At 37.2% G+C, this 23943-nt stretch overlaps 2 protein-coding genes across 3 annotated transcripts in view; one reads left to right on the top strand and one right to left on the bottom strand.

The window, feature by feature from the left end:
* Positions 1-23943, top strand: part of LOC141410465 (inhibitor of Bruton tyrosine kinase-like) — a 973048-nt gene that overhangs the window by 416776 nt on the left and 532329 nt on the right. The gene's annotated exons all lie outside the window — the stretch shown is intronic.
* The window catches only part of LOC109679643 (uncharacterized), a 113551-nt gene that overhangs the window by 44418 nt on the left and 45190 nt on the right, over positions 1-23943 (bottom strand). The window contains exon 3 of the mRNA XM_074066895.1: positions 649-2009. The gene's annotated coding sequence lies outside the window, so the exon portion shown is untranslated. The remainder of the gene's footprint in view (positions 1-648; positions 2010-23943) is intronic.

The following is a 23943-nucleotide window of genomic DNA, read 5'->3' on the forward strand; positions in this document are numbered from 1 at the left end:
CCTTCCGTGTTAAGGCTAAGAAAATTTAACTTTCATTCTAGAGTAAGCAACTAAAAATATCTAAACATGAAGAACACACAATTACTTCCTATAGCAAGATTAAAGAAAGTAGAAGGGAGGAAAAGCATTTAAAGACTACCGTGATTCTGCACAAAAGAAATGGATCCCAGACCTAACTAGCATAGTAACTGAGAATCAGAAGATGGGGAAATGTGACCTACAGTTAAGACACATCAATTTTTTTTAATTTTATTATTCATATGTGCATACAAGGCTTGGGTCATTTCTCCCCCCTGCCCCCAACCCCTCCCTTACCACCCACTCCGCCCCCTCTCTCCCCCCTACCCCCTCAATACCCAGCAGAAACTATTTTGCCCTTATTTCTAATTTTGTTGTAGAGAGAGTATAAGCAATAATAGGAAGGAATAAGGGTTTTTGCTAGTTGAGGTACGGATAGCTATACAGGGAGTTGACTCACATTAATTTCCTGAGCGTGTGTGTTACCTTCTAGGTTAATTCTTTTTGATCTAACCTTTTCTCTAGTTCCTGGTCCCCTTTTCCTATTGGCCTCAGTTGCTTTTAAGGTATCTGCTTTAGTTTCTCTCCGTTAAGGGCAACAAATGCTAGCTAGTTTTTTAGGTGTCTTACCTATCCTCACCCCTCCCTTGTGTGCTCTCGCTTTTATCATGAAGACACATCAATTTTGATACCTGAAAGAGTTTGAGCATAAAGGACAAAAGACAAATAAAAGAGCAATTTTGGATTTCAAAGTTGAGTGTTAAGAATAGCCTTGAAATAACCAAAATAAAAAACAGAATGTTTTGAGAGATAATAGATATGGTTTATTGACATTAGTCACAGAAGAATTAGAGAAAAATTCCAGCAAATAGTAGATAAAATCAGAGATACAATCAAGAACTAAAATCAGAGACACAATCAAGAACAGAATAAGGGTAAAAAAAATCTGCTTTCAAACTGCAGGTTCTCAAATAAATTTCATATCATCACTATTATTCATGGCTCTATGACATTTCAATAAAAAGTTAACACCATCTTTCAAGTATAAGATGTATATACTTTCGCATTTCTGAGGTAAGGATATGCTTACAAATGATAGCATGCAATAATTTAAATTTTTCAACATTTTCTGTGGTACAAATAGTGGTGTATTTTACCATAATGAGTAATAACACTAATATAATACAGTAATCCTGAACCAATCTGAAAACATGCTAATGCTCTAATTTAAAGTTACTCACGTTTTTCAGTTAATGCTACTTCACAAATCTTTCTTTTTTTTGCCACTGCAACAAATTACCACAAATTTAGTAGTTTAGAAAACAGCAAACTTATTACAGTTCTGTAAACTAGAAGTCTGACAGAGGTCATGACCTTGGCTAAAATCAAGGCATCAGCAAAGCTGCAGGCTTTCCTGGAGGCTCTAGAGAAGGGTCGATTGCTTTGCTTGTGCAGATTTTGGCAGAATTGGATTCTATGCTGTTGCAGGTCTGAGCTCCCATCAGCCAGGGCTGCCCTTACCTTCTGCAGCACTCCTGGATGCTTGTGTGAACTTCTGAAATCTCAGCTGGCAACGCTGTTGAGTCCTTCTCATGCTGCCTTCCCTCTGACCTCCTTCCAATGGCACATCCCTGACCATAGCAGGGGAAGGTTGTCCCATTTCAAGGACCCATGTGATCAAATTGGTCCTATCCAGGTAATTCAGGATAATCTCATTGCAAGAACCTTAATCACACCTGCACATATTCCAGGTTACAGGGATTAGTGCAGGGGCATGTGCTATCATAGAAACAAATGGGATGAAATCAGGAGCCTAGGTGGAATCCAGTGTAATAATCTGACAAGAGAGGGGGGCAGCTTGGACCAGGTTGGGGGATTGAGGTGCAGTCAAGTGATCAGATTCTGCATGTCACAAATCTCTTTCAATCGAGTTATGAGAAGTTGATCAGCCACTACAAGAACACTACAAATAAAATCCACATTTTGAGATTCTAACAGAAAGAAAAAGAAAACAAATATTACTCTCTATTACTTTGTAATCATTATACCTGGTGAAAAAAATTAAACGTTAAGATAGGAAAGAGAAAATTCTGATTATGCTCTACATGTTGGAATGGCTACTATGACCAATACTAAATACATCAAAATATGTCTATCTTTTCATTAGAAAACTAAAAAAAAATATACCAAAATATGGTGCAAACACTGTGTATACATGTATATAAATGGAAAAATGGAATTGGTTGACACTATTCCAGGAATAGGGGGAAGGCAAGATGAAGAAGAATGGTGGAGGGGGTGAATTTAAGTATGACCTGTTTGATATATTGTAAGAACTTTAGTAAATGCCACAATGTACCCCAGCCAGCACAACAATGAAAACAAAAATGCTTTGGTTCACATGGGAAGCCAAACTGAGGTGATGATTTCAGGGGAGAAGACTATTAGAATATCTATATATGTGTGTGTTTAAGTATGATGCTGAGATTTGACTTTCCATTCTATTTATTAGTTTGAGAAATATTTCTCTTCACACATGGGGGATATATTTATATAGAGATACATCTTTATATATGGGAGCTCTTAACACGTTCTTATTTAAAACACAATTTATCATCTAATAACACTTTAAAAACTAAAAACTATAGAAGTTCCTTAATTTAAAATAACCTTCATAAGCTAGTACACAACAGAGCCACTTGCACGCCCATCTTTATTCCAGCACTATTCACAATAGCCAAGCTTCAGAAACACCTTAGATGCCACACAACTGATGCATGGATTAAAGAATTGCAGTACATACACATCCTGGAGTATTATTCAGCCAAAGAAGAATGAAATTATGTTAATTGCAGGTAAGTGCATAGAACTGGAGATCATCCATGTTAAGTCAAGTAAGCCAGGCTCAGAAGGACAAAGGTCACAATCTTTTCCTTCGTATGTTGAAGCTAGACCTGTAGGAACTACATCAATACAGGTATGATCTTATATACCTATATACATACACGAGAGAAAGAGAGAGAGAAAGACAGACAGAGGGAGAGAGAGATAGCATGATCATAACAGTGAGTCTGAGGTGACTATGGGGTGGCAGGAGAGGTAAAGCGCATGATAGAAATCAAATACTATTGAAATATATTGCATCTGTGTATGAAGATAGTGTAATAAAATGCACTGAGAGCTGCTAAATAATAGGGAACTGGGGCACGAAGAAAGAGAGAGTATTAGAGGGGGTTAATCTGATTAAAGTACAATATACACATGTGTGAAACATCAAGGCGAAATCCCCTTGAACAGTCAACATTCACTTAAATAAATGAAGACCAAGAAGGTAAAACAGGTTTTGTTTTAGGGTGGGTACCAATTAGAAGGGGGAAAATAAATGGAGAGGGTGAAGGAGGGCTAATATGGTGAATGTACATTGTATGACTGTATGAAAATAGAATATTTATGCTCTTAAATAAAAAAATTGGAAAATAAAATTGCCTTCTTGATCCTAAGTACTGCCAATGATCTTAAACACTTGCCCCTAAGCAAAATAACAGAAACAGGAAGATAACAGGGAAGGAGAAAAGAGGTTACCAAAGAAAAAGAACAGAAAATGTTTTATAAAAATGAAAAAGTGATGGTCAATGGGAATGACAGACAAGAACATCTGAAAATTCTTTCCTCCATAAATGCAATCTGAAGTCTACCAAAAATTATTGAAATCAACTTTTTTCAGAATTCCAGAAATCAGCCAAAGGCTTACATTAATCTGGTATGTATTTACTCAAGAAAAGTGACTGAATCTTGGTTTAAAAAAAACAAGTAAGCCTTGGGTCACAGAAGCTTTTAATTTTCAGCTAAAAGTTATAAGCTTCCCTAATCCAAAAAATTCAATATTCCCAAAATCCAAAACGTTTTTATGAGGTATTTTAAGTTAGGATATATTCATAGTACAGGGGGAATTCACTGTGACAATTCCAAATAGGCTTATATTGTACATTGGTTAGATCACCCTTGCTGTCTCTCCCCCTCAACTCCTTCCCTGCCCCACTTAGAGCAATTGCAAGGTTTCTTTGTTCTATTTCATAAAAGTAGATGAATGAAGTCCATCCACCATATACCCTCACCTTAATCTCCTTTACTCTCCCCCTCCCACTAGTATCACCCACACACATTCTATACCTGTTATACAGTCCTGTCCTGTCTTTCCTTATTAATATTTAAGTCAATGTTCCAAGGGGTTTCACACTGTGTCCCCACTGTAAGACTACTTTACGCTAGTCCTTCAACTACTTCAATTGCTCTCCCCTACCTTTTACCTCCGACCCCCCATTTTTCAATAGCTTTCAATACATATCCTTACATCCTCTATCTTCAGATGTTGTTTTATGCTGTTGCTGATGCTCCATCTCTCTTTTCCTTTCCCTCCTTCTGAGTTCCACAGAGTAGTTCCACTATTACAAACATGTTCTACATATGCATTTGCATATGATCACGTTTGTTTTTGTTTATGTTTATCTTTCAGATCTATCTTCCACATGAGAGCATACACGCAGCCTTTGTCTTTCTGAGACTAACTTACTTAACATAATGTCCTCCAATTGTATCCATCTACTTTCCACCCACATATCACTATTCCTTATGGTTAAGTAAAACTCCATTGTGTATATACACCATATTTTCTTGATCCATTCATCAGTCGTAGGACATCTGGGTTATTTGCAGAACTTAGCTATTGTGAATAGTGCTACGATGAACATCAGTGTACAGGTGTTTCTATTGTATCCTGACTTTATGTTCCTACATATGTGCCCAGGACAGTTATCACTGGATGATACAGCAGTACTATCTTTGGCTTTTTGAGACATCTCCATACTGCTTTCCATAATGGTTATATTAATTTGCAAAATTCAAACCTTTTTGAATGTTGACATGAAATGGAAAAATTCCACAGCTGACCTCATGTGACATTAAAATCAAAATGCAAACACACTAAAACTACTGAATAAAATTACCTTCAGGGTATGTGTATAAGGTATATATGATACATAAGTGAATTTCATGTTTAGGTTTTTTTCTACCTCAAGATATCTCCTTATGTATTTATGAATATTCCAATTTTTTTAAAAACATCCAAACTCCAAAATACTTCTAAGTTCCAAGTACTTTGGATAAGGGATCATCAACCTGTACCAAAATCAACAGATCCACAATCACAATGAAAATGAGCAGCCTAGGAGACACTGGGGAGAGGAAGAACAATCACAGAGCAATATTACCAAAGAACTACCACTGTATGACTTCGTTCTTTCCTGGAAATGCCACTAGAAATGCGTGTCTTTATTTGACCTGTGTCAAAGCTTGCTTGTTGAAAACAAGCTTTTCCCTAGGGGCATTTACTAAAAATTATCAGCAATAATTGCTTAACATTGATTGAGGCTGCCTGAGATGATGCTAACTGTACAAAATAAAAATAAGCAACAGAAGGAAAAAAAATCTTAACATTCAGCTGTTGAAGTCCTACTCCCCAGTATGGCTATATTTGGAAAGGGGACCTCTCAGGAAGTAACTAAAGTTAAATGAGGTCATTAAGTGTGGGCACTAATCCAATAGGATTAGTGTTATTCTAAGAAGAGATCCTAGAGACCTTGCTTACAATCTTTTTACACACATGCATTAAGGCCATGTGACAACATATGAAGATGCCATGTGCAAGCCTAGAAGAGAGCCTTCACCAGAAATCAACTCTTCCAGAGCATGCTCTAGGACATCTAGCCTCCAGAACTGTGAGAAAATAAACTTATGATATTAAGGCACTTAATCTATAGACTTTTGTGATGGCACCCGGAGCAGACTAATGCAGATGTCTGCAGGAATTTTTGAAAATTGCTAATATAGTCCTGTGAATGTAGCCACACAAATGAACATACCCAGAAAAGACTTTTGAAGGCTAAAACCTCTGGCATAAACTGAGATTCTGCACAAGAAGGAAACCTAAGTGAAGACACACTATAAACTGCCAATCTGAACACTGGCAGCATGTCACCAACACATGGAGATCCTCTAGGCAAAAGCTGCTTCTAGACATTAATGGAAAATTGCTTAAGTATTCACTGACTACTACCCAACTAAGTAGACGTTAATAGTCAAATATGACAAAGAAGTCACAATTTACAGAATTAGCTTAGAAAAGTCATTAAACAAACAAACAAAAAAAACCAACAAACCCTAAGGATGAGAAAGAATCTTATTTCTAGAGATGTAACACTGTATCATTTAAATGTCCAGATCCCAACAGAAAAAAAATTATGAAAGATGCAGAGATGCAATGAAAGATGTAAGTATGACCCACACACAAGAAAAAAAGCAGCTAAGAGAAACTGTCCTGGAAGAAGTCAAGATTTGGACTTACTAGATAAAGACTTTAAACTAGCTATTTTAAAAAAATAAAGGAAACCATGTCTGAAAAATAAAATGATGATAATATTTCATAAAATTAAGAATATCTTTGAAAAAACAGCAATTAAAGTCAATTGAGATTATCTAATATAAAGACCAAAAACAAAAAAGAATGAAGAAAAACAAAGTAGAGAAGACTCATGAAGCATATCAAGACACATAAGTCCCAGAATGGGGGTGGGATGGGAAGGATAAAAGAAGAATATATGAAGAAATAATGGCTAAAAACTTACCAAATTTGATGGAAAACATCAATCTGTACATCCAAAATGCACAACAAACAACTACTTACATAAACTTAGAGAGAATCACATCTAGACACACCATACATTGTTGAAATGTAAAGAAATGAATCTGGAGAGACAGGAAGTAAGAAAGTCGCTAATCATATGCAAGGGGTCCTCAAAAAAGACTCAGGCCTTAATTTTTCAACAGAAACCATGGAGGCCAGAAGGCAATGGGATAACACAGTCCTAACAGAGAAAAGATAGTCAACCAGAATTCTATTTTCTAGCAAAATTATCCTCTAAGAATAAAGAAATTTCACCTGAAAGGTTACAGTATCTTCCATATCAATCAATAACCATTTAATTTCTGGATGAAGGTTGAAATGATTTTCTCTGACTTACTAACTTGGCATAAGGCTACAGTTTTAGCCATTAATTTATCTTATAAAGTCTTCAGTAGAATTTCTCTGGACTTTTGAGAGAGTAGGAGAACTTTTAAGAAATAGGTCATTCTATTAAATGATGTCGTATGACAAACTCAGCAACAGTTTAGATAACAGAGCTTTTCTATTACGTGCAGTACTTGGAAAGAGAAATTCTAGAACATCAGACTGCAAAATTGATCATCTCTTTTCCTCATTGCAGAATCAATATATTGACTGATTTTAGGCTATTGTTGTTAGAAGTCAACACAGAGCTAAATCTGTAAGTTTTCTAAATGAAGAATTTTTTATCTGACATCACCCTCCATAGATACTGTTAATGCATCCATTCCATGATAAGAAATTGCAAAGATGATGTGGGAAAATGTCTATCCAGTCTTGATAACATTTCTCTTATTACCAGTTTGTTACAACATCCTTCTAATCTTTACAATTTGTTTTCAGTCTTTGTAGAAAGAGAAACATCTATAATTTTGAGGTTTTAAAGGCCTGGTAGTTCTATAGTTATGAAGTTAGAATTATCATTAAAATTTTTCTTTCCACCAACATTTGGGAAAGTCCTGACACAATACCTTATAATAGCAAGTAATATATGCTTCAATTAAAATTATTTGATAGAAAAATGAGTGCAAATTGTTGCATTTGATAGCAAGAAAGAGGGACCTTAAAGATCTCCTCATTCTACAGACCAGGATGCCGAGTCTAAGTTAGAGTAAGTGATATGCCAATGGTCATGTAATTAATTAATGGCCAATTTGGCACTAGAAACTTACTACATCAGAAGACTTTCCGCTAAAATAATTCATTCTTGAATATTTAAAAAAATTATTTTAAGAGCACATAGCTAAGTCTGAGCAAAGACATGCCAAGGATTCCATTACACTTGAGCTTTTAAATGCTGCTCTTCTGGCCTCATTTACTGGCCTAGATTTTCTTCTTCCTGCACACAGTTCTCCCTGCAGGATTTCATGGGAATCCTGACGATAGCACTGGTGATTTTGACTGGATTCCTGTCTTATTTATAATCATCCCAATCCACCCTGTCTTAGAAAATAATGACCTAAAAGTTCCTAGTCAAACATTTATTTGCCCTGCAAACACACCAGTAGCCACTAATATCTGATAATCTCCTTCAAGTACTCCAGAATCCATGTCTTCCTTGTTTCGCTTCATCATCTACCCTTTAGATTACTGCAAGTGATCCAGGTAGGGAAGTCCCCAGCACATGGTCACATAATTTGATTCCCCAAATATACCCTCTATACTTTCCTAAGTTGATTCTTCCAAAAAAAAAAATCTGAGCATATCATTTCAGCACTTAAAATGCTATATGACTCTGTAGTGCCCTTAAATTCTAGATCAGCCCATCTTCCCAGGACAGAGTTCCCATTGCTACCTGGCAGACTGATGCTATGGCTAGGGAGTCAAGACCCTCAAATTTCTCTGCACAAGTCATAGCCTTTCAAGAAAACCTAGGCTTGAATGTGGCTTCTACTTCCTGTATCACTTTTACTTCCCATTCATTGCTTCCAAAACTCTGATCTAGCTTAAAACAGCTAAAAATACTACTTTTCTAGGTAAGATTTCCTGAGGCCTTTGATAGCAGTGACTTCCCTCTCCGCCTGCATCATAGTCACTCATTACTGATGGCAGTTACTGAATTATTCTTTGCAATTCAGTACTTCTCATATTATTCTGCATAGAACTTCTTATGGCCTAGTGAATAAAAGGTAGGAAATAGAAATGAATGGACAGGGGTATAATCCCTGCTGACCAGTTGTAGGCACATGACCTCAACACCATTTTGCTAATCTTCAGTTTGTTAATTTCCTGAATGTTATATAATACCCACAAGTCCATCTGCTGTAAGAAACTGTGATGATGTATTCTCCGTGCCTCATTTTGCACTGCCCCATTAATTAAGGTTCATCAATAAATGGGAGATACTCATCCCTTAATTCCTAATCTTTCATTAAGTGCAATCACATTTGCTCAAATTAGACTAATACATGTATCTTAGCTATATAAAACAATATATCTTCTTTGTTTCTTATACTATATACATTCTCAAGCACTAAGCTCTGTGGATGGTGAGTGCTGAACAACCCTAACTGACTCCATCATTTTCATTATGAGAAGCAGTGTTTTGGAAACTCTCAGCTGGCTCAGGATCCCTCCCTGACCTACCTTTCTCCTACCAGGACAGTGTGGGAGGATTTATGTACCCTTGAGGCACCTGTAGGAGGGTGTGTTTGTGTTCCTTTGTGCTTCTGTATGCCTGTTGCTGAGGAGCAGTACTTACCACCTGGCCTCAGACATCAGACTCCAGATCTGCTGTATTCAACACTGATGTCCTCCAATGACAGAAAGAGCAGTAGAAACCCTGAGTAAACTTTAGGAGATATTAGAATAGAAAGAACTTGTAGTCTGAATTTCCAGGCTGTATTTCCTCTGAAGACTACAATTGTTGTAACTAAATCCCATTTCTTCATGATGCATGGGGCTAGCATTCTGAATTTAAAGTGTTGGGAGAGTCGCTTCCTTCTGAGGGCTGGGAGGAAAGGGTCTGTTCCAGGCCTTTCTTCTTGGCTTGCAGATGGGCATTTTCTCTTTATGCATCTTTACATTGCCTTACCCTTTACGTGTGTCTTTCTGTGTTTGCATTTGCTCTTTTCGTAAGGACAACAGTCATATTGGATCAGCATTCTCTAATCACCATATTTTAACTTGGTTTCCTGTATAAAAAACTTATCTACAATAAGGGTCACATTCTTAGGTCCAAGGGACTAGGACTCCTGAAAACCTTTTTTGGTAGACCCAACTCACCTCGTCATACTTGGTTATCCCAGCTGCATGCATTTTTGTCCTAAGTGCTTACTCTCTCGGGTGCCCTGCCGCCCTCCGAAGGCATCCCCTCAAGTACACAGGGCTCGTGAGGCTCCCCTATGGTACACCCTTACCAGTGCTTTTCCTGGCTGTTGGTGATGTATCACTCTGGATTGGTGGTAGATGCGGAGCTCAGATGTGATATTTGCAATCTCCTGAAGGAGAACCAATGTAGAAGTCAGATTATGGTCTGATCCTGTCTTCTCTGGGCCTTTCCAAAACTGCACAGTTTTCTACTAGTGTTTCTCTACTCTTATTCTCACCCCTGGGTGAGGCCTAAGTAGATTTCTGGACCCTGCTCAGAGTCCCTCAGTCACCTCCACCCCAGTCATATTCCTTCAATTCTATCTTTCTGTTTGGCTGACTAAACACGTATCTTTATTTGAGCATAGTATAGTTTCTATGCTTCTTCTCCACAGTATAGTTTAAGCACAGCTACTCAGACTTTATTATTGACAAGGAAAAACAATTTGCCTGTTAAAATGCATATACCGCTCTTTGTTCTTGTAGACTAAGGTGTGGCTCCTCAATGTGCAATTTTAGGATACACCCAATGTGCTTCGATGTAGATGATTCTATGTTCAGAGAAACACTAGTTTAGTCAAAAATCATGCTCTGAATTTCAGTTATTTTTTAATATATAAAACTGTCTGTTAGAAATAAGAAAAAAAAAACTATTCTTTTTTCAGGCCAGAGTTCTTGAAAATAAAATCCATGACTTTCAAGATCATTACCTCTGCTAGATATTTTCAAAACCTAAAAATTTTGAAATTCAGTAAACTGATTCTTCATTCTTTTCTGAGTTTAGTGTTTATATAGTATGGCAAGCTTTTCTTTCTGCTTCAATGGTGAAGAAAAAGTTGGGGGAAAGTTTTTTTTAACTATGTAGTTTTATTATTAAATATCACGTAAATTCATGGCCATGAGTGTGTGTGTGTGTGTGAGTGTGTGTGTGTGTGTGTGAGTGTGTGTGCATGTGCTTGTGCGAGAGGAACAAAGTGGAATTTAGGAATAATCAAGAAGTTTGAGAGGAAACATAATTCATTTGGAGTTCTATGTCATTTTCCACTTGGGACAAGTGAGAATTTGATTTATCTTGGTTTTGGCTTCCTTCCATTTAACTACAAGATTGTTTTAGAATACAACAGTAGTTTAATTTATATCTCTTTAATCTGGCACATTGTAGAAAAATTTTCATTATTTGTTGGACATACAAATGTACACATGTAGAATATATAAACGTCTTATCTTTCGATGCAGTGCAACAAAAGGGTCATTTTACTCCTGAATAAGTTCTGTTCCATGTGTTTAAGCAAAGAGCCCCAACTTGGCCTGGAATAGGAACCTGCATTTGCCAGTATTTTCTTGTGTGTGTAGTACTGAGGTTTGAACTCAGGGCCTTGTGCTGGCTTGGCAAGTGTTCTTCTACTTGAGCCTCACACATAGCCCGTTTTTAAAGTTATTTTTCAGATAGTGTCTGGCATTTTTGCCCAGGGCAGGCTTCTTACCATGATCATCCTACACCTGCTGCATGGCTAGGATAACAGTGCCATTATTATATCTGGCTTATTTGTTGAGATGGGCTCTTGCTAAGATTTTTCCCCAGGCTGGCCTCAATCTTCCCAATCTTTGCCTCCAAAGTAGCTGGGATTTACAGGTATGAGCCACTATGCTAAGAAAACTCCTCTTTTTTTTTTTTCAGTACTAGGATTTTAGCTCATGGCCTTCTGCCTGCTAGATGGGTGCTATGCCACTTGAGCCATGTTCCCAGACTTTATGTACAGTCTTTATACTAATAGCTGACTTCCTGGCTGTTCCAACAAACATTAAATTAGTTCCTCTATGAATTCCAGTAGAATTTACTTCTTTCATGATGACTAAACATGCAACATATGTTATTTTATTGATTTAGGTCATGTTTTATGGATATGTCTTTTCTGTTTATTAAGTTTTCAGCTCCGTCATGTTTTCCACGTTACCTGCAAAAGACCTTTTATTTAGTAGGTGCTGAGTATATTCTTGCACTTAAGAATGGCAGTGATGACAACAATCTTAAATAAGAGTTCACAACTCTTTAACTGTGTTGATATAATTTTCTTAGATGAAGAAATTCAGACTCTCAGAAGTTTAATGGTTTGAGAAAGGCCCACAGCTAAAAAGAAGCAATGACTCAGACCTTCAGATTCCTACTCCAGGGCTGTTACTGTGACACCATAACAAATAAGGTCTTTGTTTTGTGTCAGAAAATTAGGTCATGTGGTGCAAATTTGTTGGATCTGAGGTGATTTTTTTCTGGTAAGATTGAGGTATCCTTGAACAGGTCCGCCAAGTATATTGTCTAATTTAACTTCCTTTGATGGTTTTTTAAGCAAGGATCAGTGCCTGCCTTTTAATCTACGCGCTGCTCTGCCCAAAGTAGAGACATTAACTAGCTGTTTTTTAAGATTTCTTTTGGTTCTATAATCTTCAAACTTGAAGTTATGCTTTTGGGGGTTTTATTTGTCAGCACTAGAGTTTGAACTCAGGGCCTCAAGCTTGCTAAGTGAGCATTCTACCTCCTGAGCAACTCTGTCAGCTCCTGAAGTTATGCTTTTAAACTCTAAATTCTATCTTTCTTTAGACATCTTTTAAATGTCCACTTTTTAGAAAAAATTAAAGTTTTTCAATCTGGAAAATTTCAGATTTTTAAACCCAAATGAGTGAGAATTTGTGGATCTCTGAGAACTTTGAAGTGTCTTGGTTGTTTGCCTCAGTCTATGTCTACTCCAAGTGCTATTTTTCCTCACCCATCCTAAATTCTGACCCCCCATTCAACAAGTTTTACTCATTTGTTATTAGTATAAATTTCACAATGAGCAGTGTTCAGAAAGAGGATCAACTAAATATTTATCTTTCAATGCAGCAACTTGAGGAGTTTTGAAAAGCAAAGCAAGTGGAGCCCCATTAACAGATGAAAAACAAAGGACTAAAAGAACTGAAGGACAAATAGTTTCTCTCAGCACATCTTGCATAGCAACGCATTACCAGAGGCGATAGTACAAGAGACCAGATCAGCATCAGAAGTGCTAAATGATATTCATTTGCCATCTTGCCAAAATAATAAGATTGCATGAAAATATTTTTTATTTTGAATGTCACAGATAATTTTAATAATGTGATTTTTTTTTTTTTTTGACCAACAGTCTAGGCAGAGCCTTATCTCAGAAGATAATGGTGAGGAAATGATTTGGAAGACTAAAGCCAAATAGAGAAAAAAAACAGAACCTTTTAAACACCAACAGATAAATCAAGCAGTTCAATTCAGATAAATGTAGAATAATGATGTTTTTGATGGGCCTTTATCACAGAAGGCCATGTTCTTCATAAATTATAAGCCATAAAAAAAAAAAGGAATTTCAGTCAAAAGATAAGTTTGTTTGTATCATCAATGAATGATGAGAAATAGAAAGACAAAAACCAAATATGAATGTGTAGAATAACTACTTGATGACTGTGTTGCCAAATATATATACTTCAAAAAATAGAGAACAAATGATCACCCAGAAAAAACCCCAGACTGACAACAATAACATAAATTATTTTTTACTTTAAAATGGAAACAGTAATTTCAATGGAAAATAAAATACTGGTTGGATTAAAATCTATTAGTTTCAAATGTAGATGTTTTCAGTGTTTTTTTAATTTTAAATGGAGTCAAAAGTATATTTCAACTGATATTTGATATGTGTTGGCGTTCTTTCTTTCGTTAAAGATTCACCTTGATATGTACATAGATGTACACATTAATGTTTTGTCATAATTACAAAGAAGTTTGCTATTGAATTTTCTTTATTTTGGGTAAAAAATTCTAAATTGAATTTGAGTATCTGATGGATGCATTTAAAAAAAACTTAATAGTTACTTTTCTGGTGAACTTTTTGTAAAGAAAATATGCAAAATGAATTTGAACTTTTGTCATATATTTTTGAAAATGTAATATTCATTTTATTATCTAGTTTGGAGTTGTAATATTTGCCATCAAATAAGTAGTGATTTCCATGTATTATCTTATGGATCAAGATTTGGTAATAAAAGTGGCCCTAATATATTAAGTTATGTTTTTTTGTAGCAATATGCAACTTTATTAATACACCATCATGGACCTTTTGACAGGTAACCATCTAATGCGTAAACTTTAAGGATCAACAGTCCCTCAATATAATTTGAGAAAAGACTTTAAAAAGCAGAAAATCAGGGTGTCTTAATGAAATGCACCATGGTTTGAAAATTAAGAGACCTAATTCCTGCCTAATAGTTACCTCCGGGAATATTACAGCTGTTGGTGCCTCAGTGGTTTCAAAGTTTAGATAAGGGCCCGGAGTAACTAAATTTTCTTTGAATATTATTACTTACGTTTTACTACCAGTATATTTTTGTGAATTCTTTGGTTACTCTGTACTTAACTCTACTTTTCACAGTTATTCCAATCTGTCTCCTAACATCCAACAGCTGTCTTCTAAAGCTGACAGGGGTGGGGAGAGAAGAGCATCCAAGGGGACTTGTCAGCCCTGTCACTGTTCTGATCCAGAAATCAGAATCACCGCTTCCAGGGATGTCAGTGTTGATAAACCTCTTTCTAATCCTTCCGGTAGGCTGGGGTAGAAAGAGACAGAGGCCACTGGTCTAAGGCCTTCCCAGAGAGCATTCTCTGAGGACACAAGAGCTTGCCAAGCATATGCACTAAGGGAAACATGCCTTCAGCAGGGATGGTATTCTTAGCATCACTTTCACCTCTTAATTCTCCCCTAGTGAGTCTGAGGACCAACAATCAACGGCATTCTTCTAAAAAATTGTATGTTACTGATACTGATCTTGCTTTTTCTCTCCACATTTTATGTCTTCTCAGTTTCTAAACTACTTTAAAAATTCCACATACTGTAGTTTGCCTATTACAAACAACAGAAATGGATCCTGACTAGGTTTAACAAAAGAAAATTTGTTGAAAGGAAACCATGAGCACAGAGAATGTGTAGAGGGCTGAAGACCTAGGCTTAAATATGGAGGGGAGCAAAGTATTGCTAGAAACAAAGCAGCAAGAACCACAACAATGATCTAGTAAGAAAGACAATCTATCAGAAGACTGACTCACAAGTAAAGAGAATGCTAAGTGCTTTCTGTGTCTTTTATCATGTTCTATATTCATAATTCAGGAAGTGAACATTCAGAAAAGGAGCCTGGAATTCCGTTGAAAAGAGGCACAGAAGTGCCAGGCAGACATTCAAATACAAGTACTTGCTGTTCATATGAACCTCTTTCTCTTAGTTAAGACAAAATGGTTTCTAGAATAAGCACCTATTTCACACCTTTTGATACAATGAGTGGATTTTTTTACTCACCACCTATTTTCTAAAACAATGATCTTCATTATGAGCCCAACTTCACCCTGAAAGTTTTTTCTCTTAGCATAGTACAGGTATCCACACATAAGAAAAATCACTAAGAAACTACGTTTAAAATCTGTTCAAGAGGAGCTTAAAATGCTCAAAAATTAGACTGGGTAAACTTCCTTTAAGAATGGGTATTTATTGAATAAAATAACATTTTTTTCTTATCCTTGATAACACTGCTGCATAAACTGATATATAAGGTAGTCTCAAGTAACAAGTTTCAGGAAGAAAGGTGATATGTGGGTTACAGTGAGAGGGAATGCTGTGTGATGTTTCAGATAGGCTCATATAGTAAGCCATATCTACTACTTCTACAAAGTGATGGCTGTTTTCCATCTGTTTTCTGATCTCCCTCTTACAGAAATAGTTGGCATCCTTTTATGTATCAGTTATGTTCATCTATTGAACCTTAATGGTATTTTTTTATCCCATTACTGCAAACAATCTCCACTGGGTCTAGGTGCTTTTTAAAGGATTTCTGTGTTTCTTATGACACTCTTTTTCTTTAATCTAGTCATTTTTCTTGCCTTAGAGATAATTTTAATTTGCAAAGAGCCATCAAAATTGTACCTAGCATAAATCTAATCATATAGAAAACCCTCTACAAGAGATATCTGGCTGCCAAGTAATATCTGCTATGCCTCTGGATAGCCTTAAGATTGGAATTTGCTAACTTTTGACATGAGTGTCATGAAAATAAGCTGTATGAATTCCATCCAACACTGGACTCTTCAGGGGTTTGTTGTCCTGTTGGGGTGTTTCTAGTCCTTCTGCTTCCATCCTTCACTCTTGGTGGCTCTTTAGACCATTTGATGTATCAGAAATGGAAAGAGAAGGTTAGATGAAATTCAAGCTGACTAGGTTTAGCTGCAGCTCTGGTTAGAGAGAAAGAAGAGTGTTTATTGAAAAAAAATGAAAAGCAGAAATTATTGGCTAAATTGAAACTAGGAAATTAGCTTTAGAAGTTGTTGATTTATGCAACCCATGCATTCATTTGCATAGATAATTGAGTTAGCATTATAAGAGTTTGGAGTTCCCTTATTCATCAATATTTTATTCATGTGTTGTTGCTCTTAAAAGTATTTAACCATAAAGGAAGTCCTCCAAAGAAAAGCCAACCTCTGAAATGAAATTTACAAGCATTTCAATAAAGATTTAAAACCTAAAATGATGATGACAATAATAATTATAATAATAATAATAAGACATGAATGTAAAAGGGGGACTGTATGTAGGAGGGGATCAGCAGAAATGGGAAAGGTGAAAGGAAAGAAAACTGAGGGGTAAAGAGGATTGAAGTACGCTACACATCTGTGTGTATGTGTGTGTGTGATAACAGCATAGTGAAACCCACCAAATGCTGTTTGAAAAAGTGGAAGGGGAAGAATGAAAATATAACGGAGTGGGTGAATTTGTTCAAAGTATACTGTATACATGCTTGGAATTATCACAATGAAACTCCCTTATATTATTAGTGTAAGTCAGTTCAAAAATAAAATATAAATAAACAAATATAAATTTAAAAAAAAAAGCCACAAAGAAGAATGAAATTTTGTCACTTGCAAATAAATGGATGGAACTTGAGAACATCATCTTAAGTAAAGTTAGCCAGGGTCAGAAGGCCAAAAATCACATGTTCTCTCTCATATGCAGATTGTAGACCCAAAGCAAATGCAGTAATATTATTGGACATGGGTCGCACACTAAGGGGAAAACATGCACAGGAGTGTGGTTGATGTGCTCACCGTAGAGGAGTGAACAAAGTAATCTTAAACTGGCAGAGGCCATATGGGAAGGGGACCAGGAAGTAGTGAAGAGGTCTGGTAGAGATGAACAAATGTGGGTTGTAATACACATGTGCATAGAAGCAATGCTAGGAATCTCTCTGTATAGCTATCTTTATCTCAAACTAGCAAAAACTCTGTCTTTCTTATTATCTCTTATGTTTTCTCTTCAACAAAGTCAGAGAACAAGAGGGTATGTGTGTGTGTGTGGCCCAAACAATGTATACACCAGGGCAGTACACTTTGCATGCTTTCCTGTGGCACTGACAAATGCTGTGTACCTATATAACCTCCAGAATAGGAGTTTAGTGAATGTAGCATTTATACAACTATGGAACCCTCAAAATTAGTGAGATTCATTTCTACAATTCCTTAGAATAAGAAACAAACATTTCTCCAATTCAATAATTTCCTAACATTTTAACATGTAACTCATGGAAAAATCTCAGCAGAGCATGAAACTCTGTCATAGAAAGAAGAAAAAAAAAGATACTTCAAACATCTGTAAAAAGGTAAAAGAAAAAACAAAAACCAAAAACATTCTGGATTCCTCCATATTCTACTCTCCATAAACTGTGCTGTAGCACTACCTGATAAATGAGAAAAGAAAAAATCTGGCCATCTAAGTGCTTTCTTTTCCCACCCCATCACTGCCCTGTTTGTCAAACAAAGAAAGCACCTGTTGAGGCAGAAGCCCCACTGTGAGTGTCCACAAAGTTCCACGATCCAAATGATGTAACATCGTGAGCAGCAACTTGCACTGGCAGCGCACTGTCTTAATAGCCTGACCTCCTGAGCGCCTCCTGATTACCTGGATCTTACCTCCCAAGGGAAAATGACTTCAAAGACTGAACCTCTTGCCTGCAGTTTTCAGAGATGCAGTAACTTGAAGCTGCAGACTCTCTTGGCTTGTTTTTAACATGTACAATAATGCCAGAAAATGGTGCTGAGTTCCCTTAAGAAGCCCAGAGCACTGGACTGAGCACCTTCTTCCTGGTCTTTTCACACAGAGCTGCATAGTTCGCTCTATCATCCCAGATGCCGTGAAGAGGAAGGCTGTGAGCTTCATTTTTTTTTTTTTACCAGTTGTTTTTAATTTACCACTTTAAAAGCAGAGTCTTAGCTTCTTAAGTCCATTTTGAAAGTCAAACAGATTTAAAAGAGTTTCAAAACAGTGCTAGCCCAAATCCGGTTGAAACTTTTAATTAGTCTGATGTTATTTTTAGACACTCTCAAAGCTCCTAATTGAGCCCTTTGCAGTTGTACAAACAAATAGAAACCTTGTAAGTTCTTGAAATTCATGATAGTTTACTAATGAAGTCAGCTTGGAAAACTCTTCATTGAATATTGTAATTTGATTGCCATCTTATTCTGATTGGACCCTGGTTTTGCATTTAAATGAGTATATATTATTTGAAATGCAAAACAGCATGTTATCTGGGGTATTTTGCTAGAACAGACAAGATTAAAAACATCTAATGTTCCATTTTATAAAAACATTACAAAATGGAAGTGCAGAGCTGACTTTTAAAATTTATTAGTAACAGCTTACAATAATTGGACATTAATTAATCCTAAATTACAAGACATTTCTGTGGAAATGCATGTTATATCCTACCCATCAGCACTCAGCAGATTCATTAGTAGTATTATTTTTGTTTGGGATATTGAAGGCATTAACAGTTTCTTAGTTACTAAAGCAGTCATTGTTACAGAATTGACTATTAGTCATGTGGGTTTAACACACTGCATCATCAGTTACTTACTGGTGTTGCAACAACTGACCTTGAATATCCAATTAGAAAAACAAGAACCCTGCAGCAGCAGCAGCAAAGGCAGGCTGCGTTCCCGAAGTAGGGTCTGTGTTGGCTTGTTTTGAGCTTTGATTTTTGTCAGCTTTTGTGTGTTTAGATGGATTGGAAAGCATTTTCTGATTCTGTAACCCTTTATTATTATTCTCAACTGTGTGGTTTTCATGTCTTACATAGGAAATTGTTTTCAATTGCACCACCCAGAAAAGATTTCTGTTTGAGAGGAACATGGAAGCAGCCATCTCTTCATTTGATTGCTTGGCTTTCTGAAGTTTCCATTTTCAGACACATATAGTATCTTGCAATCTATTAGGCTGGATTTTTCTCCCCCTTCAGGATTTTACTGACAAAGGATTGTCAAAACAGAACCTTATCTAGGTCCCCAGAAAAATTTTTAATCATTTAGATGTTGTAGAGTGATGGTAATCTTGGAATGAATACTTTCTGTGGATTTTATGGTATGAGATAAAGGATTTCTTTACATATTTTGTATTTCTGACCTCCACGCCAAGAAAAGGCTCATTATGATGGAGGAACACAGGTTCCTAGAGGGCTCCAGGATGGAGTGATGAAGGAGAGTGGTAAAGACAATGTCTGAAACAACGGTAGAGAGAACAGAGGAATTGTATGACTTTGCAACTGCCCTCCTTCCTTTGAAGACCTATTTATTTGTGTTAATCAGCTTATTGTAAGAAATGCATTCAATCAAACTCTTCAATAGAGGAAAGGTTTGTTTTGGCTCACAGTTTTGAAGGTTTTAGTTTATGAACAATTGCCCCTTTGGTTTGGGCCTGTGGAGAGGCAGTATGTCATGACAGAGACCACATGGTGTTCCCCTTTGAGTAGCTGAGAGAAACAGGAAGGTAGGGTCCTTTTGTCCCCTTAAAGGGCATAACTCAACATGACTAGAAGATTTCCAACTGCGAACCTCCTTCCAGTAGTGGTTCTATCACCTCCCAATAGAGTCACAGGCTAGAGACTAAGCATTTAACACAAGGGCCTATGGAGAACACTTAACCAAAACAGCAGATCCCAACCACCATGTTAATTCAAAAATGCCCAGCCCTGATGGATAGTACCAAGAGTTCCATGAAAGTGCTATTTTATGCTGCAACATGCATAAAAGTATCATTGCTATATAATCCACTAGGTGAGTTTTGCCAAAGTAATTTTGATTTCTGAGATTCTAAGATTAGAGGATCATGCCCTTAATCTTTCTCTTCCAACTCAGTGGCTGTCAATCCATGAAGTAAGTCATAATTTTTGTAATTAGGAAAAGGTAAATTTTCCAAACTGAAATAAAGCTTCAAATCAAACTGTCTTGCCTGAAAGAAAAGTTGCTTAAAATCTGAGGGCAAATCTTAGGCAGAATAGTCACTGTATGAAAATAAGGAACAGCATACAAAGTCAGAGCTGATTTTGGCTTAAAGGAGGTACTAGGTAAGGTCCATGGTTTGTTTTGTGTCAATGACAGCTGTCAGCCTTTCCTCTATGGCCCAAACAACTTGACTAATCTGGGGATTATTGTCCCACCCAAAGTGATCTAACAAAGTGTTTCTTTGCTATGGTAGGTAGGAGAGGTAAAGAAAATGTTAGAGAATAAAAAATATTGAAACAACTCAGCTATATGTGAATATAATATGCACTGTACTGTAAGTTGCTGAATATTAGGGAAGCATGGTGGTAGAGAATGAGTAAGTAATTGGGGGGGTTAATTTGACTAAATCATGATATACACAGGCCTGTATTACCAAGGTGACCCCCCCCCGGGACTATCAATATATACTTAAAAAAATGAAGGGCAGGAGAGAAAAATAGGACTTTTGGGGGGTTGGGTACCAGTGGGAGGTAGGTGGGTACATGGAAAGGGTGAATTAGGGTGACTATGGTGGATGTATCTTGTATCCATACATGAAAACAGAAGAACGAAATCTGTTGAAAGAAGGGGGAAAAAAGAGGTAGAGGGAGAATGATGGAGGGGGTAATCTAATTAAGATACATTGTAGGCACATATGTAAATATCACAGTTCATCCTCCTGTATGACTATTATATGCTATTAAAATGAAAAAATGTGTATATAAATAATAATGATGATAATAAAAATAGTTTGATCTGGAAAAAAAAGTTGCAGCTTGGAATTGGGACCGTGCAAACTCAACATTCACATTTGAAGCACTTGGCCAGGTGGTGGTTCCACAGGTGGCAAACAACGAAATGTACACATGGCCTGTGGTTAAGAGGATGTTCATCTTCCCTTTATCTTCCATCTATCATCTGAAGCTTTTTATTATTGCTCAGCTGGCTTGATGCTGCAAGCCTCTTTTCTGACCTATGAGTAAATATTCTGACTGCAGACTGATAAGGACGGTGTGTGTATTTTTATGCTGGTGCATGTCAGGGACCTATTGATTTAATGCAAACCTTTCCAAAACAACTTCCCCTACATCACTCTACCCCACCCTATCCCCAACCTCTAACAGACATTACCACCAACTAATCAAACAAAGGCTTGGCAAGTTGGGTGTATTATGTCAACTGGCAAGATGGGAAAAAACTTAGCTATAATATTTGACAATACAGCCAGTTTCCTTGGGTTTCATTGACAAATTCACCTACTAGTACTGAGTAACGACACTGTGCTATCCACTGTGCTGGACAGTGTGCTTATGAAGCTGAGTAAGATAAGGTCACTAATCTCAACATCCTGCCATATGGAAGGAGCAGACAAACCTGAATTTTAGGACAATATAAGTATCATGAAAAGGATGCACAAGAGCACCTTGGGAGTCTGGAGGAGGGAGCATCATTTCAGTCCCAAGTGCCTCACAGAGGCACTTGAGTGACAATATGTGAGATGAGCTTGGCAGCTGTCATCCAATCCAGCAGGTGAGGAAATAGGAAATACAACTAAAGTAAGATAGAAGAATAGAAAAGTTCCTCAGATTAAGAAAATGGCTAAAAATGAGTATGTGTATGGGATGAGTAACAGAAAACCAGACCACTGGGGGCTTAGAATTCTAACCAAAGATTTTTGACATCTGTCCTGGGTCCAAGAATCACACCCTATATCTACCTTGCTACAGTAGGTTCACTGCCATCAATATGTACCCCACTACTCAGCATCTCTTCTCAGGCCTCATTGCCCTGTCAGATTAGTTCAGGTAGCCCTCTATCTTGCCACCCTGACACCTACTCCTTTCTGCCTCCATTCTCCGTCTTCCTTGGCTCCTTCATCTACTTGAGACAGCAATACCATATGTACTTAACTCGGGAACCACCAGTGTGATAGCATCCCAGAGATTAATATAAGCAGATGCCTCCTTCAATCCCCAGGGCCTGTGAGTAGCCTGTACAGGGCCTTATGCAGGAGCTGCTAGTGGAAGCCAACAGCTGGCTATGATGTGTATCTGTAGATCTTCCTCCTCAGCAGGCAAGTATCTCTGGCTGAAATATTTATTTCAATTCATATTGTGTTTGAGAAATGAGACTGTGAAGAGCTTAACGCTTAAATCTAGTATTGGTGGTGTAGTCAACTTGTAAGAGCAATGTTTCAATGAAAGTACAGAATAGAGTTTGACAAAAAAGTGAAGGGAAAGAGTAATCAGAAGAAAGCCAGTGTGTTAGGTTTTCACTGCTGTGACAAATACCTGAGATGAACAGTTTAAAAGAAGAAAGATTTATTTTGGTTCACAGTTTCAAAAGTTTCAGTTCACTGTCCCTTGGTCCCTTTGCTGTGGGCCCATGATGAAGGACAGCATCGTGGAAGAGGACACAGTGAAGCTCACCTTATGGTGGTGGGGAAGGAGAGCGAGAGAGAGAGAGAAAGAAAGAGAGAGAGAGAGAGAGAGAGAGAGAGAGAGAGAGGAGACAGAGATGGGGAGATGTGGGGGTGCTAGGACGGGGCCAGGGAAAGATATATTCTTCAAAGGCATGTCCACATGTGACCTATGTCCTCCAACCAGGCTGTACCTCCTAACTGCACATTCAGTACCAACTTATCAATCAGTTAACTCACCCATGAAGTTAGCATCCTTATGAAGCAATCACTTCTCAACAGCACCCTCCAGTTGAGCCTTTTGGGGGTTCAATATATGAGCTTTTGGGGGTTATCATACCTTTAACGCATGAGATTTTGGGGGTTATCCAAGGCAAAACAATCAGGAATCAATCATTTTTGAGCCCACCAGTAGAAGTCTTGACATAAACAGTAAAAATAGCAGATATAAAAATGGTACCATCTGAGTGTCATTTTACCAGAGAAAACTGAACCTTATTTGAAAGCAGACTAGATAGGTAAATGCCCATTTCCAACAATTTCATCCAGAGGGGATGGAGCACTGAGCCCAGCAGACCATAGGGCAGGCTTCATACACCATGGTGAAAATGGGAAAGAGGAGGTTCACCATATTCATCCCCACCACCTTGCTTCAGAACTTCAGGGGTGCTCTTCAGTAAACTTCAGTCACAGTGCACTAATTCTAATCTCTCATGTTCCTGCAGACTATAATAAATTGCCAGAACCAAACAGCCAGTTATTTTGTCTCCATGTTTTTCCCACTGATAATCTGATTTTTTTAATCCAATATTTACTGAACACAATCACCTTTGATCTGAGTGTGTGTAGTGCTGAGAAAGTTATGACAAGAGCAAATATATTACTCAGAAATGACAGACATCCTTAGTATAGGCCCATTCCCAATTCCACAGACCAACATGTAAGTGCATACTTGCGTTCAAACTGATTACTATGTAACAGAAAAATCAACACAGGTATTCTTACTGGAGGGAGAAAAGTGACATACTCAGAGAAGAAAACAAGTGAAAGGAGGATCAAAAATATATATGTACCTGTATCACCATCTCTCTCTCTCTCTCATCTATCTATCTATCTATCTGTCTA

This window comes from Castor canadensis, chromosome 3 (genome assembly GCF_047511655.1).
Source record: "Castor canadensis chromosome 3, mCasCan1.hap1v2, whole genome shotgun sequence".
Taxonomy (NCBI): Eukaryota; Metazoa; Chordata; class Mammalia; order Rodentia; family Castoridae; genus Castor; species Castor canadensis.